The sequence below is a fragment of the Xenopus tropicalis genome, chromosome 8 (genome assembly GCF_000004195.4).
Source record: "Xenopus tropicalis strain Nigerian chromosome 8, UCB_Xtro_10.0, whole genome shotgun sequence".
Taxonomy (NCBI): domain Eukaryota; kingdom Metazoa; phylum Chordata; class Amphibia; order Anura; family Pipidae; genus Xenopus; species Xenopus tropicalis.
In genome coordinates this window covers 32,403,317-32,425,137 of record NC_030684.2, presented here as the reverse complement: position 1 = coordinate 32,425,137, position 21,821 = coordinate 32,403,317, and the positions used below count along the sequence as shown (strand labels likewise).

General features: G+C 42.3%; 1 protein-coding gene across 1 annotated transcript in view; it reads left to right on the top strand.

The window, feature by feature from the left end:
* The first annotated feature begins 209 nt into the window (after positions 1-209).
* The window catches only part of avpr2 (arginine vasopressin receptor 2 (nephrogenic diabetes insipidus)), a 47,632-nt gene continuing 26,020 nt past the window's right edge, over positions 210-21,821 (top strand). Inside the window, exon 1 of the mRNA XM_004916721.4 lies at positions 210-554. The gene's annotated coding sequence lies outside the window, so the exon portion shown is untranslated. The remainder of the gene's footprint in view (positions 555-21,821) is intronic.

Sequence of the window (21,821 nt, the reverse complement as noted above, 5' to 3'; positions counted from 1 at the left end):
TCCCTAACACTTCTCATTGCTGCAGAGAGGTCTGATTATGGTACACTTAAAGGACCAGCACAAAACAGATGGATAAATATGTCCTGTTGCATACGTTTCCCCAGCCTTCATATTATGTACATGTTTTTCCTGCTAAACAAAGTGCCAAAGGCTATGGACTGCAGCTGAAATCAAGTGCTGAGTTTCTTTTGCTTTTAGTGTGTGAGATGTTTGCCAACCCGTGTGTGTGTGTGTGTGTGTGTGTGTGTGTGTGTAACACCCACCCTTCCCTTCTCCTCCTACCTCCACCCTGCAGAGTGCACAACTATTAGCCCCACTCTCCTGCCAAACATACAACTCCAGCAGTCCAGGCTGATGGCTGGGTCCCTATTGCCTTCCCACATTGTCCTTCTTCTGATGTGATTCTCCCGGCTGCAGAATTAGCCATTGGAATGTAGCCCTGCCATGCCAGCTCTCTACTCCTGCACTTGACATTTTGGATTTCCTAATAGAAAGATCCTAATAATATTAAACCAGCTGACAGATGCCTGGATAGAGAAGATTCTGCTAGCAAGGTAAGTGGGATAATGTTGTTTACTAGCCAGGTCAATGGGTTTTATTGCATTTTATTTCTGCAGGTTTCATTCATTTGTAATAATTAAAAGTGGTTCTCAGGAAAGATTATTAACATTATTATTAATATTTATTTATAAAGCGCCAACATATTCCGCAGCGCTGTACAATAAGTAGGTTTCATACATTGGACATACAGAGTAAGATATAAAGCAATCAATAACCGATACAAGAGATGAAGAGAGCCCTGCCCAAAAGAGCTTACAATCTACAAAGATCCAAAGATCTTTGCTCACTTAAGCCCCACGTGCAGTTTGAGCAGAGGAGGGGGCAAAAGAGAAAATAGACTTATCAGCTAAAGGTCAGGGATTTTCTGTCAAAAAAAAAAAAACAGCTTGAGCAATGGCGAAATTAGGCAGCACAGCGGGAATATTGTGACAACTGTCACGCAATGCATAAGCCACCCTGCTTAAGTAATTGAACAGGTTTTTATGGTAATCAGCTGACTCACTCTTTCCATTTTTCAAATTAATTGCCTCCGACCCAATATAAGTGAATGGCAGAATTGTGCTATGAGCCCCGATAATGTACTTGTGTTGGGGAGGGGGGAGGATTTTGACAGTGCAATCAATAATCCCAAAAAACTATTCTCTGTACAGAAGGGAATCAATACATTCTTGTACTAAAGAGAGAAATCTATTCAGATGTTTAGTAATGAATCTGGTAGTTTTTCTTGTTTTTATAGTGTTTAAAGATAAAATAATCAAAGATTATAACTAAATAAATTGCACAATTCCATTACACAATAAGTATAAGTAGATTGGCTTATGCAGCAAAGGGTCATATCTCATCATAACTGGGCAGTTTAAAACTTTAAAATGTTAAGTTTTGTTTAGACCTATAACAGGCATAGTAGTGGGGATATAAGCCTCTAGGAAAGGACTGTGGCTGTGGGATAGCAGGTATAGTAGGGAGAGAGGGTGCCTATATTAGCAGTGGGGGGATAATAGCCTCTGGGAAGGGACTGTGGCTGTGGGATAGCAGGTATAGTAGGGAGAGATGGTGCCTATAGTAGCAGTGGGGGGATAATAGCCTCTGGGAAGGGACTGTGGCTGTGGGATAGCAGGTATAGTAGGGAGAGATGGTGCCTATAGTAGCAGTGGGGGGATAATAGCCTCTGGGAAGGGACTGGGGCTGTGGGATAGCAGGTATAGTAGGGAGAGATGGTGCCTATAGTAGCAGTGGGGGGATAATAGCCTCTGGGAAGGGACTGGGGCTGTGGGATAGCAGGTATAGTAGGGAGAGATGGTGCCTATAGTAGCAGTGGGGGGATAATAGCCTCTGGGAAGGGACTGGGGCTGTGGGATAGCAGGTATAGTAGGGAGAGATGGTGCCTATAGTAGCAGTGGGGGGATAATAGCCTCTGGGAAGGGACTGGGGCTGTGGGATAGCAGGTATATTAGGGAGAGATGGTGCCTATAGTAGCAGTGGGGGGATAATAGCCTCTGGGAAGGGACTAGGGCTGTGGGATAGCAGGTATAGTAGGGAGAGATGGTGCCTATAGTAGCAGTGGGGGGATAATAGCCTCTGGGAAGGGACTGGGGCTGTGGGATAGCAGGTATAGTAGGGAGTGATGGTGCCTATAGTAGAAGTGGGATAATAGCCTCTGGGAAGGGAGTGTGGCTGTGGGATAGCAGGTATAGTAGGGAGTGATGGTGCCTATAGTAGCAGTGGGGGGATAATAGCCTCTGGGAATGGACTGTGGGATAGCAGGTATAGTAGGGAGAGATGGTGCCTATAGTAGCAGTGGGGGGATAATAGCCTCTGGGAAGGGACTGTGGCTGTGGGATAGCAGGTATAGTAGGGAGAGATGGTGCCTATAGTAACAGTGGGGGGATAATAGCCTCTGGGAAGGGACTGGGGCTGTGGGATAGCAGGTATAGTAGGGAGAGATGGTGCCTATAGTAGCAGTGGGATAATAGCCTCTGGGAAGGGACTGTGGCTGTGGGATATCACACCAAACATACAGGCAGGTTAATACATAAAGGATAATAATTATAATGTGTGTGTTTCCACCCACACTCCAAAGTAATACAGGCAGGTTAAATGGGTCTTGATGAAACAGACCCCAATGTGTATGTAAATGTAATAGGGACCTTGGATTTGAAACCTGTATGTTATGTGAACAATGTATAATCATTGTAAAAAATCTGCAAAATATATTGGTGCTATATAATTAATGGATAATAATAATATGCTGTTAAGAGTTACAGTAAAAAAAAAAAAGAAATCATGTGAATTGATTTCCTATAGTTACATAGGGTTGAAAAAAGACCAGAGTCCATCAAGTTCAACCCATCCAAGTAATCCCAGCACTCACAACCCACACCTACCAATCTATACACCCACATACATAAACTATAAATACAACCACTAACACTAACTGTAGATATTAGTATCACAATAGCCTTGGATATTCTGATTGTTCAAGAACTCATCCAGGCCCCTCTTATAGGCATTAACAGAATCTGCCATTACCACATCTCTAGGAAGGGCATTCCCCAACCTCACTGCCCTCACTGTGAAAACCCCCTACGCTGCTTCAAATGGAAGCTCTGTTCCTCTAATCTAAAGGGGTGACCTCTGGTGCACTGATTGTTTTTATGGGAAAAAAGAACCCCCCCCATCTGCCTATAATCCCCTCTAATGTACTTGTACAGAGTAATCATGTCCCCTCGCGTCTCTTTTCCAGAGAAAACAACCCCAACCCTGACAGTCTCACCTCATAGTTTAAATCTTCCATCCCCTTTACCAGTTTAGTTGCACGTCTCTGCACTCTCTCCAGCTCATTAATATCCTTCTTAAGGACTGGAGCCCAAAACTGCACTGCATACTCAAGGTGAGGCCTTACCAGGGACCTATAAAGAGGCAAAAATATGTTCTCATCCCTTGAGTCAATGCCCTTTTTTATACAAGACAGCACTTTATTTGCTTTAGTAGCCACTAGTTCTAACATTATTCATCATCACAAGATGATGAAGCTGATTTAACAGTTATCCTTTCAACAAAAATCTATCTAACAGTTAATGGGCCCATTTAAAGCTAATTCCACTCATTTGGGGAGCAGATCTTCGGCTTATTTAGACACCCAGGTCATGAACCAAATGGGGCTGATCATTTGGCCTCCTAACCAACAACTGAATCAGTATAAGCATGGCATCAGCAGTCCATTGTGATCTTCTCATTTTGAGCTATTCAGAGTTTCTAGCTAGCCAGCCAGTTAATTGCCATTTATTGCTGTTTTGGACTAAATCATTGGCCAAGAAGCCACAATCATGGTCTGGACTGTAGCATTGCTCTATTTTTTAGCACTGGTCCGTATCCAAATGGACCTTTATAAACCTTAGCAACCTTACACATGCCCCCATTCATGCATTTGTTTGTATTTATTTAGTGTTATTGTTATTGATACCACTGTAAAGCCCAACCTGAGAGCTGCAGAACAGGAAACAAACCATAAAAAGTAACTATTCATTGTAAATTCTTTTCAGGTGAACATCTCCTTTAAATGATCCTAAGGGCTATTTTTTCCTATCTCAGGGTTACGGTAAGGGTGCCTCACCCTCAAAAATCCTGTTAAGGTTGAAAAGCTAAAGAATCACACATACAGGCCATGTAATAAAGGCACCAGGTTTGCCCAGGAGCAGTAAGCCATAGCAACCACTCAGCAGGTAGAATTTTCTGGCCAGTGTTAAAAAAGCAAACATTTTATTGGCTGCTATGGGCTACTGCTCCTGGGCAAACTTAGTGGGGGTCATTTATCAACACTGGGCAAATTTGCCCATGGGCAGTAACCTATGGCAACCAATCAAATAGTTCTACATGCAGCTGGCAGAAAAATGGGCAAATTAGCCCAGTGGTAATACATGAGCCCCAGTGACTTTTATTACATATGGGAGTTAGTTTGCTGCAAATAAAATCGATCCTGTTTGGGGTTCAATTTCCGTTATAGACCTGGTCACACTGGTCAACTACAATCTGCAGGGTGGTGCGTGTGGCTACAAATGCCATGCAGTGTAGCAAGGACAGCAGTTATTTTCTTTCATTTGATCTCTGTTCAAAGAACCTGAAACTCCACTTACTGCAATTTTACTACTGTGAGTAACACCAAAGAGACAGCTGTCATGAATTATAAAAAAAAAAAAATGCACCGCTACAAAGTATGCAGTGAGAAGCAGCCTGAGGCTACGGGATATGATAATTTAAGGGGTCATTTAAAAGTACAATCACACAGGCTTATCTGTAAAAGAGCATGTTGGAGCACTGTATATATTATGTAAGTGCTTGAGTAGATTTGCCATGCATCCTGAAGAGCATAGGGAAGGCAATTTCATTTGTTTGAATGTCTTCTCCTACAATACTCCTGACTCTTAATAAGGAAGGGATGAATGCGAATGGTTTCCCCACTTGTCTTGAGAGGAAAATGCAACATCAGTCAAGTTTTATAAGGTCGCTGAGCAGAAGTAATGTCAAATAAATGTATTAATATATATATATACTCGAACAAATGGACTGCTTCTCTCAGGACTTATGAAGAATAAAATATTTCTATTTGAAGTATAACAAAGCTGACGTTTCGGCTGTTGTCCCAGTAACAAATCAACTGAAACATCAGCTTTGTTATACGTCAAATAGAAATATTTTATTATTCTTCAAGTTTATTCAAGTCCTGAGCGAAGCGGCCAGTTTGTTTGAGTATTCATTTGGTGATTTGGAGGACTGCACCCAGACATCGAGTAATCATCATTATCGTGAGTGCCTGCCTTTAGGACTGTTATATATATATATATATATTTATTGTATATATATATATATATATATATATGTAAATTCTTATAGAGAAACCTTAATAGTTATTAATGACTGTTCCTGTTTCTTTAGTCATCCAACTTACCCGTAGTAGGTATCCCTATTTATTCTGTGAGTGGGACATGACTAATAAATGCCCTGCTTCTGATTATTCTCAAGGGTACCATTTCTGATTTTCCATCACAACTCATTCTGATTCGCTGCTGATTGCTTACTAATTTGGTGTGGGGCTCATATTTGGTGCTTTTGTATTGATTAAGGCTCTGTCTGACGCTTGTGTGATTTCATCAGAGCCAAAACCCTCTGGGACTGAATGATTGAAGAGATATTACCAGTAATAAACCACACAACTGCCTCTTAAGCTGAGCATACAAGGCTAGATCCTATCCAGTCATTTGGATCCCTGCCCAGTTTGGCCACCCACCTTCAGGCCAGTGGTTTTATCATATATCAAGCCTCTGGAGACACATCAGAAGAGTTGTGCATCTAGGGTTGCCACTGGGCAGAAGTTTCAGCCAGGTATGCAGTTGAACATAATCCATACTTTGGGCAGCGTATTAGCCCATATATGGCCACCTTTACTTTTCACAGTGATCAGATCTCTGCTTTTATTTTTTAGCTTGTAGTAGACTGAGCAAAATTGATTGCTAATTGATTGCTACAGGTAACTGCTCTGCTGCTAATTAGTGACAGAGTCAGTAAATAAGCACCAAATCTTTTGGTAGATGTGTTGGTTATACAGACTTCCTGTGGCACGATTATAAACACAAGTGCATTTGAGAGGTTTTGCTCTCAGCTCTTTTTTGGATATGTCAATAAATTTAGCTGACAAGCAAAAGAGCTTAGTGACTATAGCTGCCCGTGTATTTATTAATGGAATTAGACAGGGTTGCTTGCCTTTAAAGTTCAAATAGAAACAACGGATAGGGGGATAAGAATGAGTGACCCTGACAACCAGATCAAATGTTTTAGCTACAACTTAGAAAAGAGACAACATAGAAATGTTAATTCATAAAACATACAAAATAAATAGACCCATCTGTAAGATACTATACAGTTAGGATTCAGTTAACAGGGATGTTAACTCTACCAATATGGTTAGACTGGAACTAGGGGGGAGGCAGAAATGCCTCTGGTGCAAATGAGGGGGATACAATAGAAGTGGAGTGATCAGCAAAGAGAAGTGGAGATCGGTGAGTAACTGAGTCACTGTATAACTAAACGTAAGCCAAGGCTGGTTCTACAATATAAAAGAAACATAGGAGAACCTTGAATAAAGCTGGTTCCAGAATACAGAAAGAGCATAGGAGAACCTTAACTAAAGTATGGTCCATAATCCAAATAGAAACCTAAATAACGGCATTCCATGAAGAACTGCAAGCACCAAAATATCTCAACTCCCTATTACCTGAAGACTTATATATATATACATATATATATATATATATATATATATATATATATATATATATATATATTTACTGTCCTGATAATGTTTGTACCATGGCAATTAGCCGTTTAGTCAATAGGACAGATTAGAAAATTTTGGTCAGAACGATAAAATCTGTGCATTTATTGTGTGTCTGACAATATCCTTGGGGGACCTACAATAGAAGTCAGTTTCGTACGATTGGTGTCTGCAAACTATTAAATGTTCAGAACATACTCTGATTTGTATTGCTAGGGCTTTATCCTCGGCTTTATCTCAGTCTGAATGTTAGTATTAGATCGTTGCATTTAAACGTACAATTGAATGTTCGTTGGAACAAGACTAAAATCTGAACGTGTATGGCCACCTTCCAAATGCAACTCACAACTAGGGTCGGACTGGCCCAGAAGAATAGGGGAAAAACTCTTGGTGAGGTCAGGTATTTGGCCCTCCTGCTCATTGAGAAAGAGGGATGACAGATGATAATATGCACAGAGAAGAGACTGGAAGAATAAAGAACATGAATAAAAATAGGAAAGAAAAAAGTTTTTTGTTTGTATGTAGAACACAAATTTGAAAAAGAAATGTAGTTGTTTCATTGATTGAAAATGCTTTTAAAATCAAACTTGCTCAGTTATGTGATTCATACGTTTTACCCATGGTAATTCATGAACATCCCAATGACATGACCCTAAGGCTTCGCCGAAGAGGGGCACAGCAGAAGAACCAAATTGGTTGGGGCGAGAAGGGCTAAAAGGAGCTAAAGTCTTGATCAACTCACACACAGAAGGATTAAAAGCTGCCAGCCCTGATCCACATGGCTGTCTCAACCATAATGCCTTGGAAACCATCTGGGCTGCTATAGAGGGTGCCTTCTAGTGCCAGTAGTGCTGCATACAATAATCATAAAGCCCTTTTATTTTAGGAAATGTTTGTTCATGTTTATTGCTATGCAGCACTACTGCAACAGGCGCCACAGTACTACTTAAATGCAAGACATGCACCAAGAGCTGACTTCATCTGTATGTGACTTCATCTATGTGTGACTTCATCTGTGTGTGACTTCATCTGTGTGTGACTTCATCTGTGTGTGACTTCATCTGTGTGTGACTTCAACAAGATGGCTGTGTGGAACGCTATGCGCAAGAGCAAGGATTAAACCGCCCCCTAACCGAAGCGTGTCACAGAATTCTGAGTTCTATCATAAAAGTAAATGAACCTGTGCACGAGCGCACTCACAAATGCATGCTCCTGTATCTTGGTCTTTGTGAGAAAGTGGTGGATTATGGATATTTCTATTAGTTATCTCAGTGGTTTTATCCACAATGAGGTTTATGATCCAAAAAGGGCTTGAAATAGAGAGGACTTAAATGCACAGATGACACCACTGGAGGTATGCCCGTGAAATGAGATTAACTCTTTAGTAGACTTTACTTGTCCTTTAATTTCCTGTGCAAGATGGTGTACGGATTAGTTCTTTCCGCCTAGTAATTATTATTTCCTGTGTACAAACAATGAAACCAGAATTGTGCGCCATTTCTGTTATGCGTCAGAGAAGGAAATGTCACAACATTGTACCAATCTGTCAAGAAGGTTTCCATAATCACACAGTGTACCACAGAATCAAGTAAATAGGTGAATGTTTCCCAAATTAGTATCAACAAACACAAAACACATTTCCAGCTGCTGATTATTGTCAAAGCTTTATTTAAGCATTTTGTGCAGGAGTAACTGCCACTGACCCTGCGCATAGCAAGGGCTCCCAAATGTGATGTAGCAGCTATAGCAGGGAAAGATGTTACTTTTAATAGCAGTGGGATAATAGCCTCTGGGAAGGGACTGGGGCTGTGGGATAGCAGGTATAGTAGGGAGAGATGGTGCCTATAGTAGCAGTGGGGGCATAATAGCCTCTGGGAAGGGACTGGGGCTGTGGGATAGCAGGTATAGTAGGGAGAGATGGTGCTTATAGTAGCAGTGGGGGGATAATAGTCTCTGGGAAGGGACTGTGGCTGTGGGATAGCAGGTATAGTAGGGAGAGATGGTGCCTATAGTAGCAGTGGGGGGGATAATAGCCTCTGGGAAGGGACTGGGGCTGTGGGATAGCAGGTATAGTAGGGAGAGATGGTGCCTATAGTAGCAGTGGGGATAATAGCCTCTGGGAAGGGACTGGGGCTGTGGGATAGCAGGTATAGTAGGGAGAGATGGTGCCTATAGTAGCAGTGGGGGGATAATAGTCTCTGGGAAGGGACTGTGGTTGTGGGATAGCAGGTATAGTAGGGAGAGATGGTGCCTATAGTAGCAGTGGGATAATAGCCTCTGGGAAGGGACTGTGGCTGTGGGATAGCAGGTATAGTAGGGAGAGATGGTGCCTATAGTAGCAGTGGGATAATAGCCCCTGGGAAGGCACTGGGGCTGTGGGATAGCAGGTATAGTAGGGAGAGATGGTGCCTATAGTAGCAGTGGGGGGATAATAGCCTCTGGGAAGGGGCTGTGGCTGTGGGGTAGCAAGAATAGTAGGGAGAGAGGGTGCCTATAGTAGCAGTGGGATAATAGCCTCTGGGAAGGGACTGTGGCTGTGGGATAGCAGGTATAGTAGGGAGAGATGGTGCCTATAGTAGCAGTGGGATAATAGCCTCTGGGAAGGGACTGGGGCTGTGGGATAGCAGGTATAGTAGGGAGAGATGGTGCCTATAGTAGCAGTGGGATAATAGCCTCTGGGAAGGCACTGGGGCTGTGGGATAGCAGGTATAGTAGGGAGAGATGGTGCCTATAGTAGCAGTGGGGGGATAATAGCCTCTGGGAAGGGACTGGGGCTGTGGGATAGCAGGTATAGTAGGGAGAGATGGTGCCTATAGTAGCAGTGGGGGGATAATAGCCTCTGGGAAGGGACTGTGGCTGTGGGATAGCAGGTATAGTAGGGAGAGATGGTGCCTATAGTAGCAGTGGGGGGATAATAGCCTCTGGGAAGGGACTGGGGCTGTGGGATAGCAGGTATAGTAGGGAGAGATGGTGCCTATAGTAGCAGTGGGATAATAGCCTCTGGGAAGGGACTGTGCCTGTGGGATAGCAGGTATAGTAGGGAGAGATGGTGCCTATAGTAGCATTGGGGGGATAATAGCCTCTGGGAAGGGACTGTGGCTGTGGGATAGCAGGTATAGTAGGGAGAGATGGTGCCTATAGTAGCAGTGGGGGGATAATAGCCTCTGGGAAGGGACTGGGGCTGTGGGATAGCAGGTATAGTAGGGAGAGATGGTGCCTATAGTAGCAGTGGGGGGATAATAGCCCCTGGGAAGGGACTGTGGCTGTGGGATAGCAGGTATAGTAGGGAGAGAGGGTGCCTATAGTAGCAGAGGGATAATAGCCTCTGGGAAGGGACTGTGCCTGTGGGATAGCAGGTATAGTAGGGAGAGAGGGTGCCTATAGTAGCAGTGGGGGGATAATAGTCTCTGGGAAGGGACTGGGGCTGTGGGATAGCAGGTATAGTAGGGAGAGATGGTGCCTATAGTAGCAGTGGGGGGATAATAGCCTCTGGGAAGGGACTGTGGCTGTGGTATAGCAGGTATAGTAGGGAGAGATGGTGCCTATAGTAGCAGTGGGGGGATAATAGCCTCTGGGAAGGGACTGTGGCTGTGGGATAGCAGGTATAGTAGGGAGAGATGGTGCCTATAGTAGCAGTGGGATAATAGCCTCTGAGAAGGGACTGTGACTGTTGGATAGTATAGTAGTAGGTGGGTATATTTTGTGTCCCCCACTCCAATAACATACAGGATGGTTAATTGGCTTCTGGTTAAACTAGCTCTTGTGTGTTGCGAACGACTTGTATTACTCAGTAGGATAGTAAAGTGGGTTCATGGCTTCTATGTTGTACAGTACATTTTCCTGTATGGTACAAGCTTGAGAGCTGCAATAGCAAATACAGGAGACAAGCAAAAAGTCCATTGGTGTCATCCTGTGTCCAGATATCTCTATTATACTGTAACATTGTGAAGGCTCCACCTGCTGAGAGAAGCAACTTGAAAAGAGTTAAATGCTATGGGTTGAACTGGAAGAAACTGGAAAGAGCTTTTTCACTTGCAAATGCCAATCAATAGCTTAATGTAGTGCACCTCATTACTCGCACCCAGTGTTTTACTTTAATATGCGCATAGCCATTCACTCAATAAGACAATACATAATAGGTGTCAGTCAATAACGCACACAGAAGGCTGCAACAGCAATTCTAAATTCTAGCTACTGAATGCTCCATCACTTTACTGAGTAGCTTCAACAAGAGGCCTTCAGAATGTGGGCAATAGGCAGCCATGAATTCTATTTCCAAAGTCACATCTCTTATACTACATAGGTCACTGCTGAGAACCTGACTAGAACAGTCTGGGGATCAGTTCTTGAGGATATTGATACCTGCAAAGTCCCTAATTCCCTTAATTAGACAGTGTATAGTAGTAATCTATATATATATTTTATTTTTGTTTACAATGTATTTGGCAGTAAGGCCTGATTGGCTATAGGCTAATTCTAGCAACTCCTTTTGCAAAGTTGGTTGCACCCAAACAAAGAAATGCAAAAAAAAATTTTATTATAGGCAGTAAGATCTTTGGGCAGGGCCATCTTTACCACCTGTATTGTTTCTGGGTTGCTTTCTTGTAATTCTGCATGTTCAACCCATTTATTATACAGCACTGCAGAATATGTTGGCGCTTCATAAATACATGTTAATAATAATAATAATAATTATCCCCTATAGTTGATCAAATCACACCTGACTGAAATAGTCATTTCACTGGAATATAGTCCAAAGAATCCAATGTTACCCTGGTCTGTAGGATGTCTTGAACTCCAAAATCCAGGCTGCCTTATATATAGGGGGATTAACATGTGACTGGCCTGTTACGCGGGTGGAAGCAACCACTATACTTTGATTTCCTGACAAGATATATGGAGGCTCAATGGATTTTTTTTTAAAGCCTTAGGGGCAGATTAATCAGAATGTGAGATTAGAACTTACCACAGAAAAAAACATTCTATTCATTCGGCTACTTAATTGGCTTCTAACTAAACTGACCATAGTGTGTGTATGAATGTTATAGGGACATTAGACTGTAAGCTCCTATGGGTAGGGTTGCCACCTTTTTGTAGAATAATACTGGCCTTTGGATCACATGAGGCGGGTTGATGACATCACAGGGTAGGGAAATATATGGACTGGGCGGGGCACGGGCAGGTTTGTCCTTATAGGGGATAATTAGGCAGTGAAGGGGGTCATGGAAGGGAGGAATTTATAGGGTATTACAGATTTACCAGGAATGATATTGCTGGTAAAATTGTAGCACTAGCTAGTGATTACAGGCTGCGCTGCACAAATACCTGCCAGTTGGCAGCCCTACCTCTGGGGCATGGGCTGATGATGTGCAATCTCTGTAAAACACTGCAGAAATGTGGCAGCACAATATAAATAACAGGAAATAAATACATCCAGCATTTTACAGTGGCTGACGAGGGCCAGGGACATTTTTGATATAGACTTTCAACGTGGCACCACTACGCGCATTACTGGCTTCCCCACCAAGCGGGCACATGTACAGTGAATTCCAGTTTGAAGCATGTCATGTACAGGAGACATCCCACCATGTATATTCATTTCTGCTAAAGGGAAAGAACTGATTGAGAATGGAAAGTTTGAGTAGGGAACTATCATGAAAGAGGGGAGGGTCACACTGTTGGCTCTAGCGCAGCCAAGATACTCTCCCTTCCTGTAAAAAACTAAATTGGCTTGAAAACAAGGGAATAAATAGCACCAGTTCAGAGGAGCTTAGCTCATGTAAGGTAACTGACCCACAGTGCTATTCTAAAAATAATTTCACTGTACTGGCAGCCAGGGCCGCCATCAGGGGGGAGAGGGGGTCCAATTGTGTGGGGCCCCTGGGAAAATCTTCTTTCGCAAGGAGGCCCGGCCGCGTTGCGAAAGTTACACAAATTGCATCAATTACGCATAAAGATACTCCAAAACTAATGCAATTTACATAACTTCCACAAAAAATGTCTAGAAAACTACATAACTAGGCTAGAAAGTTAAGTAACTTGCGTATCAAGCTAAAGACGATGCAGAGAAGCTTTGCAGGGACAAACTCCAATAACCACCAATGAATTAAAAAACTTAAGGTAAATTCCTCTGCCCCCAATGAACTGACTGACTTATTAGCACATTAATTATTTATTTTAACTATTTATATGAACTGCTTATTAAAGAATAACATCAGCTGTTTATATTGGGAGCTATTTACTAAATGATATAAGCATCTTCTACATGAACTTTGCAGCAGGGAATGCCTGGTTATTGGGCCGCACAGCATCACCATTGGGCCCCTACGCTTACACAATTTACATAACGTAATGTAACATTACTAACTTACATAACTTTACATAAACTTATGTAACTTACGTATATATATTCCACTCACCCCCCCAATTAAAATACTGACTTATAATAACAATAATTATTTTTACTATTTTTATTACCTACTACTAACTAGTTATTGGGCCTCACAGCAGGATCATTGGGTCCCTAAGCTTGTGCAGTTTACGTAACTTGTGCAAAAATCAATCAAGTGATAACAGCACAGAGCAGGGGCAGGTAGGTGGGAAGGGGTTAAACTTAGGGCAAACTGACTCCTTATAAACTGAATGACTTATTAGCACATTAATCAAAGGAACTCTTTATATGAACTGCTAATTATAGAGTAACATCAGCTGTTTATACTGCACACACAAGGGATGTGGCCAACATTTTGGTACTGCACACTTGTTCATGGGGGCCCCATATAACTAACTTGTGCGGGGCCCCAACGTTTCTGATGGCAGCCCTGCTGGCAGATGTACCATCATTTTATTTAGCGGAGGATCGAACATAATGGGCAGCTACTATGTAATTACACTGAACCCAATCGACATCAGACCAATTAAAACCAGTTACTTTTCCAGGAAGGATGTTCAGATTCTAAGTACCTTTTCAAGTTTATTTAGGGTTGAATATAACAAGCAGTAGGCATTGTTGATTTCTGGCGTATTCTGACTTTTAACACATAATGTTCTTCATGGTGCAGGGAATTTATGGATTGAACTAAAATACTCTGTAAGTCAGCACCCTCTCCAGGTGCTATCACAACACAGAGGATGGATTTGCTGTCCGCATAGACAGAATAGTACATTTTATCCATTGATAGCAATAGGTCTTTAGCTCCTTTGTGTTATATTAATGAGGGATAGTGGCAGGGAAGAAAGGAGGCTGTACTGAACATTAGGTGCTGCATTCTGTATTGCCAGAGAAGTATGTTCTTTACCAAAGGGTGTGGTTGGAAAAGTATTGCTGGATTTCTAACGCATTAAGACCAGTAATCGCTGCTATGGCTCCGATCTATGTGCACTGAATGCATTCATCCAAATGTGCTGTGGGGCATTCCACGTGTTTGTGTAGGTCCATTCCTGTACAAAACATAAACTGATTAATTTTGAATTAAATGCAATAATTGCAGCCCATGTATCTGGATTTTCCACAAGTCCCCCTCCTCTTCAGATTATTATGGGATGCCAGGCAGACTTTTTGGAGTGGTTTTCAATTTTCAATTATATCTGAGTATAGAGCAGTAAGAGAAAACCAACACAAGCACTAAATGAACATACAAACTACTTTCAGATAGTGCCATGGCTGAAATTATACCCAGGACCCCTGTGCTATAAGTCAGGGCAGAAACTAGGGGTAGAAAGGGAAAGCCAAGAATCTGCTCCATAAAAAAAAGCTTTCAAACCTGTATTGTTTTTAATGGACAACCACTACACAACACATTTTGTAAGATCACACGTTTAAGAACAAATTTATCCTGAACTTTTGCCTATCCTTGGTTCTGGTTTTGCTCTGTGGCATCTCCTTGTGATGTTCCCTGCTAACCATTTGACCTGAAGGCTTTGCTATTAATCATCTACTTTCCCCTTTAAATTAGAATTTCCTTGTATTTCCCTTGAGCCAGACAGAATCCAGCTAGAGAACAAGAAGAATTACTCTGGCTTTCCCTTGGTGGTATAAATGGAGATTTTGGAAGATTAGCTCAATATGGGTTTAAACCCTTGCACGTCCCTTCTCCCATTTCATAAGTATAATAAACACATATTGTATCTCTTATAGAAGAACTTCTTCAATCCCATGATCCTTCCAGAAAACAGTTTTAGTCCTTGATCCTAATTTATATATATAAATGGAAATTCCTGGAACTTGCAAAATAAACTGTAATACAGTGCAATTCCCAGTGTTGATCCTCCTGGGCCGCATATAACTCCAGGCTCTGTGAATGGTGCATTTATTATTGTATCCAAGGTTATGACAATATACAGAAATATTAATTGAGACAGCAGTGCCTCCAGGCCAAATTTGCATGGATACAAAGTGAAAGATGGGAGAAAGGATGTAAAGATTCTCCCAGTCCGTCAATATTTGCAGTCAGTTAGATTTGGTTAAGTTGGGGCTCATTTACTATATAAATATAATGTGTAAGGGGGTGCAAATGATTATGTTTTGCATTGTTATTACATGTTTTTCTTTAAATGGGCAGTAGGTGGCAGTGGGAAACTATTTTAGATAGGAAGTTAGTTGTTTATTTAACCTATAGATAGCAGTATATTTGGGAAAACAGTTAAAGGAGAAGGAAAGGTAAAAACTAAATGTAAATGTAAATACAACCATAAACACTTACATAACTACTGCTGAGTCCTCAGTGAAAAGAAACACTGCATTTCTTTCCTTCTATTCTGTATACATGATCTTCTGTGTCAGACTTCCTGCTCTCAGAAAAATCCTTCAAGGCACAGCATGAGCCTGTTCAGTTTGCTCCTCTCTCCCCCTCCCTTCTGCTCTCTTCAGCTCCACTTTCTGTTGTAATCTAAGCTAAGAGCTGTTCTCTGCATGCACACTGCTACCTGTGATGTCAGACCAAGCTAAAATGGCAGCTATTATCCTCAACAAAAAGGGAGTTTCTATGGCTGTTTATTTACATACATAGTTACATAGTTACATAGGGTTGAAAAAAGACCAGTGTCCATCAAGTTCAACCCATCCAAGTAAACCCAGCACACCTAACCCACACCTACCAATCTATACACTCACATACATAAACTATATATACAACCACTAGTACTAACTGTAGATATTAGTATCACAATAGCCTTGGATATTCTGATTGATCAAGAACTCATCCAGGCCCCTCTTAAAGGCATTAACAGAATCTGCCATTACCACATCACTAGGAAGGGCATTCCCCAACCTCACTGCCCTCACCGTGAAAAACCACCTACGCTGCTTCAAATGGAAGCTCCTTTCCTCTAATCTAAAGGGGGGGCCTCTGGTGCGTTGATTGTTTTTATGGGAAAAAAGAACATCCCCCAACTGCCTATAATCCCCTCTAATGTACTTGTACAGAGTAATCATGTCCCCTCTCAAGCGCCTCTTTTCCAGAGAAAACAACCCCAACCTCGACAGTCTCACCTCATAGTTTAAATCTTCCAACCATATTTAGGTATGGTAAAGTAGTCTGCAGAATATATATAGCATTCTAATTTATTTGCAATAAAATACCTCAGGAGCTTTCCTTTTCCTTTAAGTGTAATACTGAACCCCAAGCACTAGGGGCATTTCTATTCCGGGCGCCCCCCCATTCTGCGCCCCCCCCTACCGCCCCCCCGCACATGCGCGATCACAATCCCTCCCCCCACGAGCGCGCATGTGCATACGCAAACGTTTAAACTCCCATATGGAGGAGTGGGGCGAGGTCCCTATTGCTCCGTATGGGAGCAAAATCTCGAAATTTTCCTGCGGCGGGGCGGCATGCCACCCCTAAGTTTCTGCCGCCCTAGGCACAGGAAGAGAAGAAGACCAGACGGAAGGGAGTAGAGGAGGCTGAGTAGAGGAGGAAGAGAAACGTGGAGCAGGCACTAGGAGTCTGAGTTAGGTTAGCTAGCATGGGCCGCCTATCGCTCCAACGAGCAAGGTAGAGGAAATAGTTCTCACAGTAGATATTCCACAAGATAGGGACATAAGTAGATAGGAATAGACGAGTGAGAGGGTTTGATTGGCTTTGGGCCAGAGGTCTGCCAGTGAGAAGAGACCTAGTCAGAATAGCAAAGGGACACCGCAGGGAGTGTCAGATTGCTGAGACAGGTGGGCCACATGCTTTCCCAGGGACTGGAGGCAAGTGTGAGGAATCCAGCCTAGGCATCTTTAAATTGAGTCCTGTGGAAAGTGGTTACCTGTGAACTGCTGGCTACCCTCCATACCAGTGTCCCCCATTCTGTGTCTGCCTGCTTGTTCCCCAACACTGTATTTTCCAGTACCCACACTTTAGCTGTGTTGGTTCCTAATATTGTGCGGTCTTAAACTCGAGTTGCATATGCCCTTTAAACTTGACTTTCTATGCCCCAACACGTTGCAGTCTGTCAACCTGTGACCACCTTTTCCCCTCATTGTTCCAGTATTAAAAAGAGACATTTTTAGACGCCACAGCAAAATCTTTTTATGGTCCCTTAAAACTCCAGAAAGACATAGGGGCCAATTCACTAAAGGTCGATAAAACGAGCGCTATTTATAGCATGAGTTAAAAATGTAATCACTTCTTATTTTTTGCGACTTAACGCACGATTCACTAAAAGGACACGTGTCATAATTAAGAAGCGATGTTCTTTGCATTATTTAACTCGCGATGACCGATTATACACAATATTTTAACGCATGCTGCGTGCGAAAAATCGCATGCCATATTAGCCATACACACCATATTAGCGCACGATATTACGCACGTAGCAGTTACTTTCTGAAACTACTGTACTGAAAATGACCATTTCCCTGCAAACTGGCGGCTGCGTCACTCTAGGGCCAACACAGACTAAATCCCACCGCAAACTCCATCTTGTGTTGCCAAAAGCTCATGAACTGTACTTTTCTATAATTACCGCCTGCCCCAAGTAGGTGTTAATATTCGCACAGACTAATGCAATATGTTGTGCGTTTAATGCTTCATATGTGTTTGTGAATCATGCGTTAGTACTATTTCTATTCGCTAATTAGTGCAATGCAAGGTAAATAACGCTTTGCGATGATGCGTTTTTTTGCGTATGCGATATGCGGATTAACACATGCAAAATGGCTATGATGAATCGGTACTTAATTATCGCGTGATTTTTAATGCAAAAAGCATGCGATAAACGTTATCGACCTTTAGTGAATCGGCCCTTAGTGTTTCGGAAACATTAATATTGTTTATCAAGCAGGGCCCCTTAGGGCCTTTTATATTCCTACTCCCCCCACCGACGGCCATAGGCTTTGCTTCCTCTCACTTTAGCTATCTCCCTCTGCCACCTCTTAGAACTTATGAAAGTTGTTCCTGTCTACATTCTCTCAGTTGGCTGCCATCCCGACTAGAATTAGGCTGTTAAGCACATATCCCAGTTGGCTACCTTCTCCAATGCCCCCATCCAGGAAGCTGTCTATGCAGGTGAAGATTAAGCCACAATGTTGCTGAGATGTATTCCTCTGGTTATAGGCCTATGTCCCATCAGCCATTTTGTTTCTCATGTTACTCTTTCAATAGGTATCCTTAACCACAATAACAAGCAGGCCTGAAACTGTTGACCCTATTAGCAATAATCTGATACCGCTGTTGTTCCCGTCACTTGTCATTTAAATGCAACAGTAACCTGTTTTACAGTCACCCGGGGCTCTTGCTCGGCTCCGGGCCGGTGAAGGCAAATAGTGACAGTAAGTCAACCTAGTTTTTCAGGATAAGTCATGGTGCATATCTTACAGATTTACATACATACCCTGCAATGTTAATGACAGTCAGTAGCATCACTTACTGAACCCTGTATCTGCCGCAGAGCATTATGGAAATCAGAAAAGGCACTTGGAGCATAGCAAACTAATCTTTGTATTTCCACTTGGTTGTGATAAGCGATGAGGCTTAGTTTGAATGGAAGCGCGATTTATTCTAAGGTGCCATCATCGACCTACTCTCTAATACATAAGTAGAACTGCTTTTTTTGCTCTTTGCTTTTGGGCCACAGAAATATTTGACTATGGCAACCACTAACACCTCCTACTCTATCTTATAAAGCACAAAAAATTCCTAAAATCTATGAGCAGAGGACACAGTAGATTATTGGGGTTGTGGTAAAGTCTACCTAATAAAGAAAAGACACATGCAAACTGACAGAAGCATAACTATCGTTCCTGCCAAAATAGCAACACCCACTAGCTCTAATGCCCTGCCCTTTTTCCTGGTAGGCTGAACTGTCCCAGGAAAGAAGGAACCGTGTGCAAGTACTAACTATAGACCCATGAATATCAGTATGAACCTTTAAGTAGCCATGATTCCAGGTATCACTACTGCACTCATATCACTCAGCCCTTGCATACTGGATTATGTATTGACCCATTTACAATGATGTTGTACCTTCTCTGGGGCCCTATCCAGTGCTGAGGCTGGCTGAGGTTGCAGCGGCTGTGCCTTTGTTTAGTAACCCAGCACCAATGCTTTTTCCAATAACCTTTACAAGAGGAAGTTTTAATGCCCCTATGACTCTGGTACCAAATGTTGGTCTTCAGAGTGTCAGCAATGATTAGGCCATCTACATTTGTACCCTACCTGGTTGGCTGCGTGTATTAGTGTTAGTACTAGTGGCTGTGGTTATGTAACTAAGGGCTGACCATCCTCCAAACCAGTGTCTGTTTGAAGGAATTCATTTTATTTCTGGACAAGCTTGTCTGGTTCTCTCCATCATGTAAAGGCCTCCTTATCAAAGTCATCTAAGGAATGCCCATGGGGCATCTCAACTGTCTTTATAGCCTTCAAGTTCCAGAATGATACTCAAGCTCACCCACTATCTGTTGGCCACGTACAGTGGATCATTTCACACATAGAATGGCTTTTTTTGCCCAATGCTTTTAGGCCTTAAAAATGTTTGACCATGGAACCCAGTAACAACTAGTCAACAAAACCAAGGGTCACTGTTTCATTGGTGCCTGTAGATTATATTACATTTTACCTTGATAGACCAAGCATTTTGGCAGCTCATCATTAATGCAGCTAAAGTAGATGAATGTGGTTTCTTTCATTATGTGATGATGTTTTTGGCTGGAGTGTCCCTTTAAATGTGAATCACAAAACAAAAACTGTATTACCGTGTTAGCCAGTAGCAGAATAATAAATAAAAAACACAAAAACAAAAGTATTGTAGAAATGATACCTATAAAATGTGTAAACCTATATGTGCTCCCCTGCAGACTGTGAATTGTGGGAATTTGTGGGACAAGTTAATAAAATGTATTTCAATTGATGAGTTTATTGGCTCTCTCTGCTTGGAGTAAATAATCCTTTCTTTCACTCAGGGGGATTATAATACAGCTATGGAGTATATGCCCTTGTAATTCCAGCTGTTTAACCAATAAACTTTTTAGTTCACCCCTTTTGACAGTATTCCATTAATCTGTCATTGTGTTGTGGTTTCCACAGAAATCTGGATCGGTGCCATTTGTCCCTGAGCCCCAGGGCAAAGGGTGGCACCCAGATCTCACACAACTCAACACAAATTATTTTGGGAACTAATTATAGTGTCAGGATTGTGCAAATGAGTTTCAGTAGTCGCACTTTCTAACTCACCAGAAATAGGATGCATGCCATAGCAAAGCAGTCATCATTAGTTACACAAATAAAGAACTTATTTCCTATGTCTGCATTAATATACATTACTGCCCAGGGATTGCCCATGGTTGGCCAAAGATATTAATAAAAATTCAACCATACTCACTGGGCATTTTCCAGAATTAAATGAAGTACTACCCAGAGACAGGAAATTGTCCCTCTCATGGGAGACAAATTGTCCCAAAATACTTTTTTTATCCAGAAGAATGGGGTTCCTGGGCATGCTGGATGTACTTCGCATACAACAGTCCACATTCTTTTGAATGAAAAGGTGTGTTGCTCCTGGGGAGAGGAGGTCCCCTACGGGTGCTTTAAAGAGATTTATATTATTTTTATTCAACTGCACTCAGATGCACTGGGGCTATTTGACATCTCTGAGTTTGGTGGGAGGATGGGAGGCAGGAAAAATGTCCTTTTTGCCATACCCTACAAACCTTACCTTTATTCTGTTTGTTTTCTCTATTTACTGAGGCTTCTTTCCAGTTCCATTAGGGCTGGCAGTTGGTTATCTGGCTTCTGGCAATCTCTTGGATTCTGAGGTGATTTCACAAAACTGCATATTGCAACTGGGGATGCACCGAATCCAGGATTTGGTTCAGAATTCGGACACGATTTGGCCTTTTTCAGCAGGGTTCGGATTCGGGCGAATCCACGGTCCTGACTGAACCTAATCCGAATCCTGATTAGCAAATGTTAATTAGGATTTGGAAGGGTTAATGTCGCCGCATAAACACGTAAGTGTAAAATGTAACCCTGGATCGGCGCCTATGCTAATTAGGATCCGGATTCGGTTCAGTATTCGGCCGAAACCCATAACATGGATTCAGGGGTTTGGCCGAACCCGCAAAACTGGGTTCGGCGCATCCCTAATTGCCATCATTGCCATTTCATATTTGTTCTGATTCTTCATCACCCTTAGCATCTTCCCACCTCGTCATTAATTGCTTACACATATAAGCTGTTATGGGTCTGTTTACATGTTTGTTCACTGTGTTCGGTATCAGCAAATTAAGGAGTGAAGAGGAACCGCTGCTGTTTTTTACTACTTGCTGTCCTGAATCGTTCAGGCTACCTAAAAAACAGAATAGTAGTAAGGTGTTCATACCATGATGGAGCCCTATTGGGTATGTGTCCATTCAGCTTGCAGGCCATCATCAGGCAGATACATAGCATATGAATGTCTGACTTAAGGACTAGCAGCGGCTGGGGTGCAATGCCTCAAATAAAGCATTTGC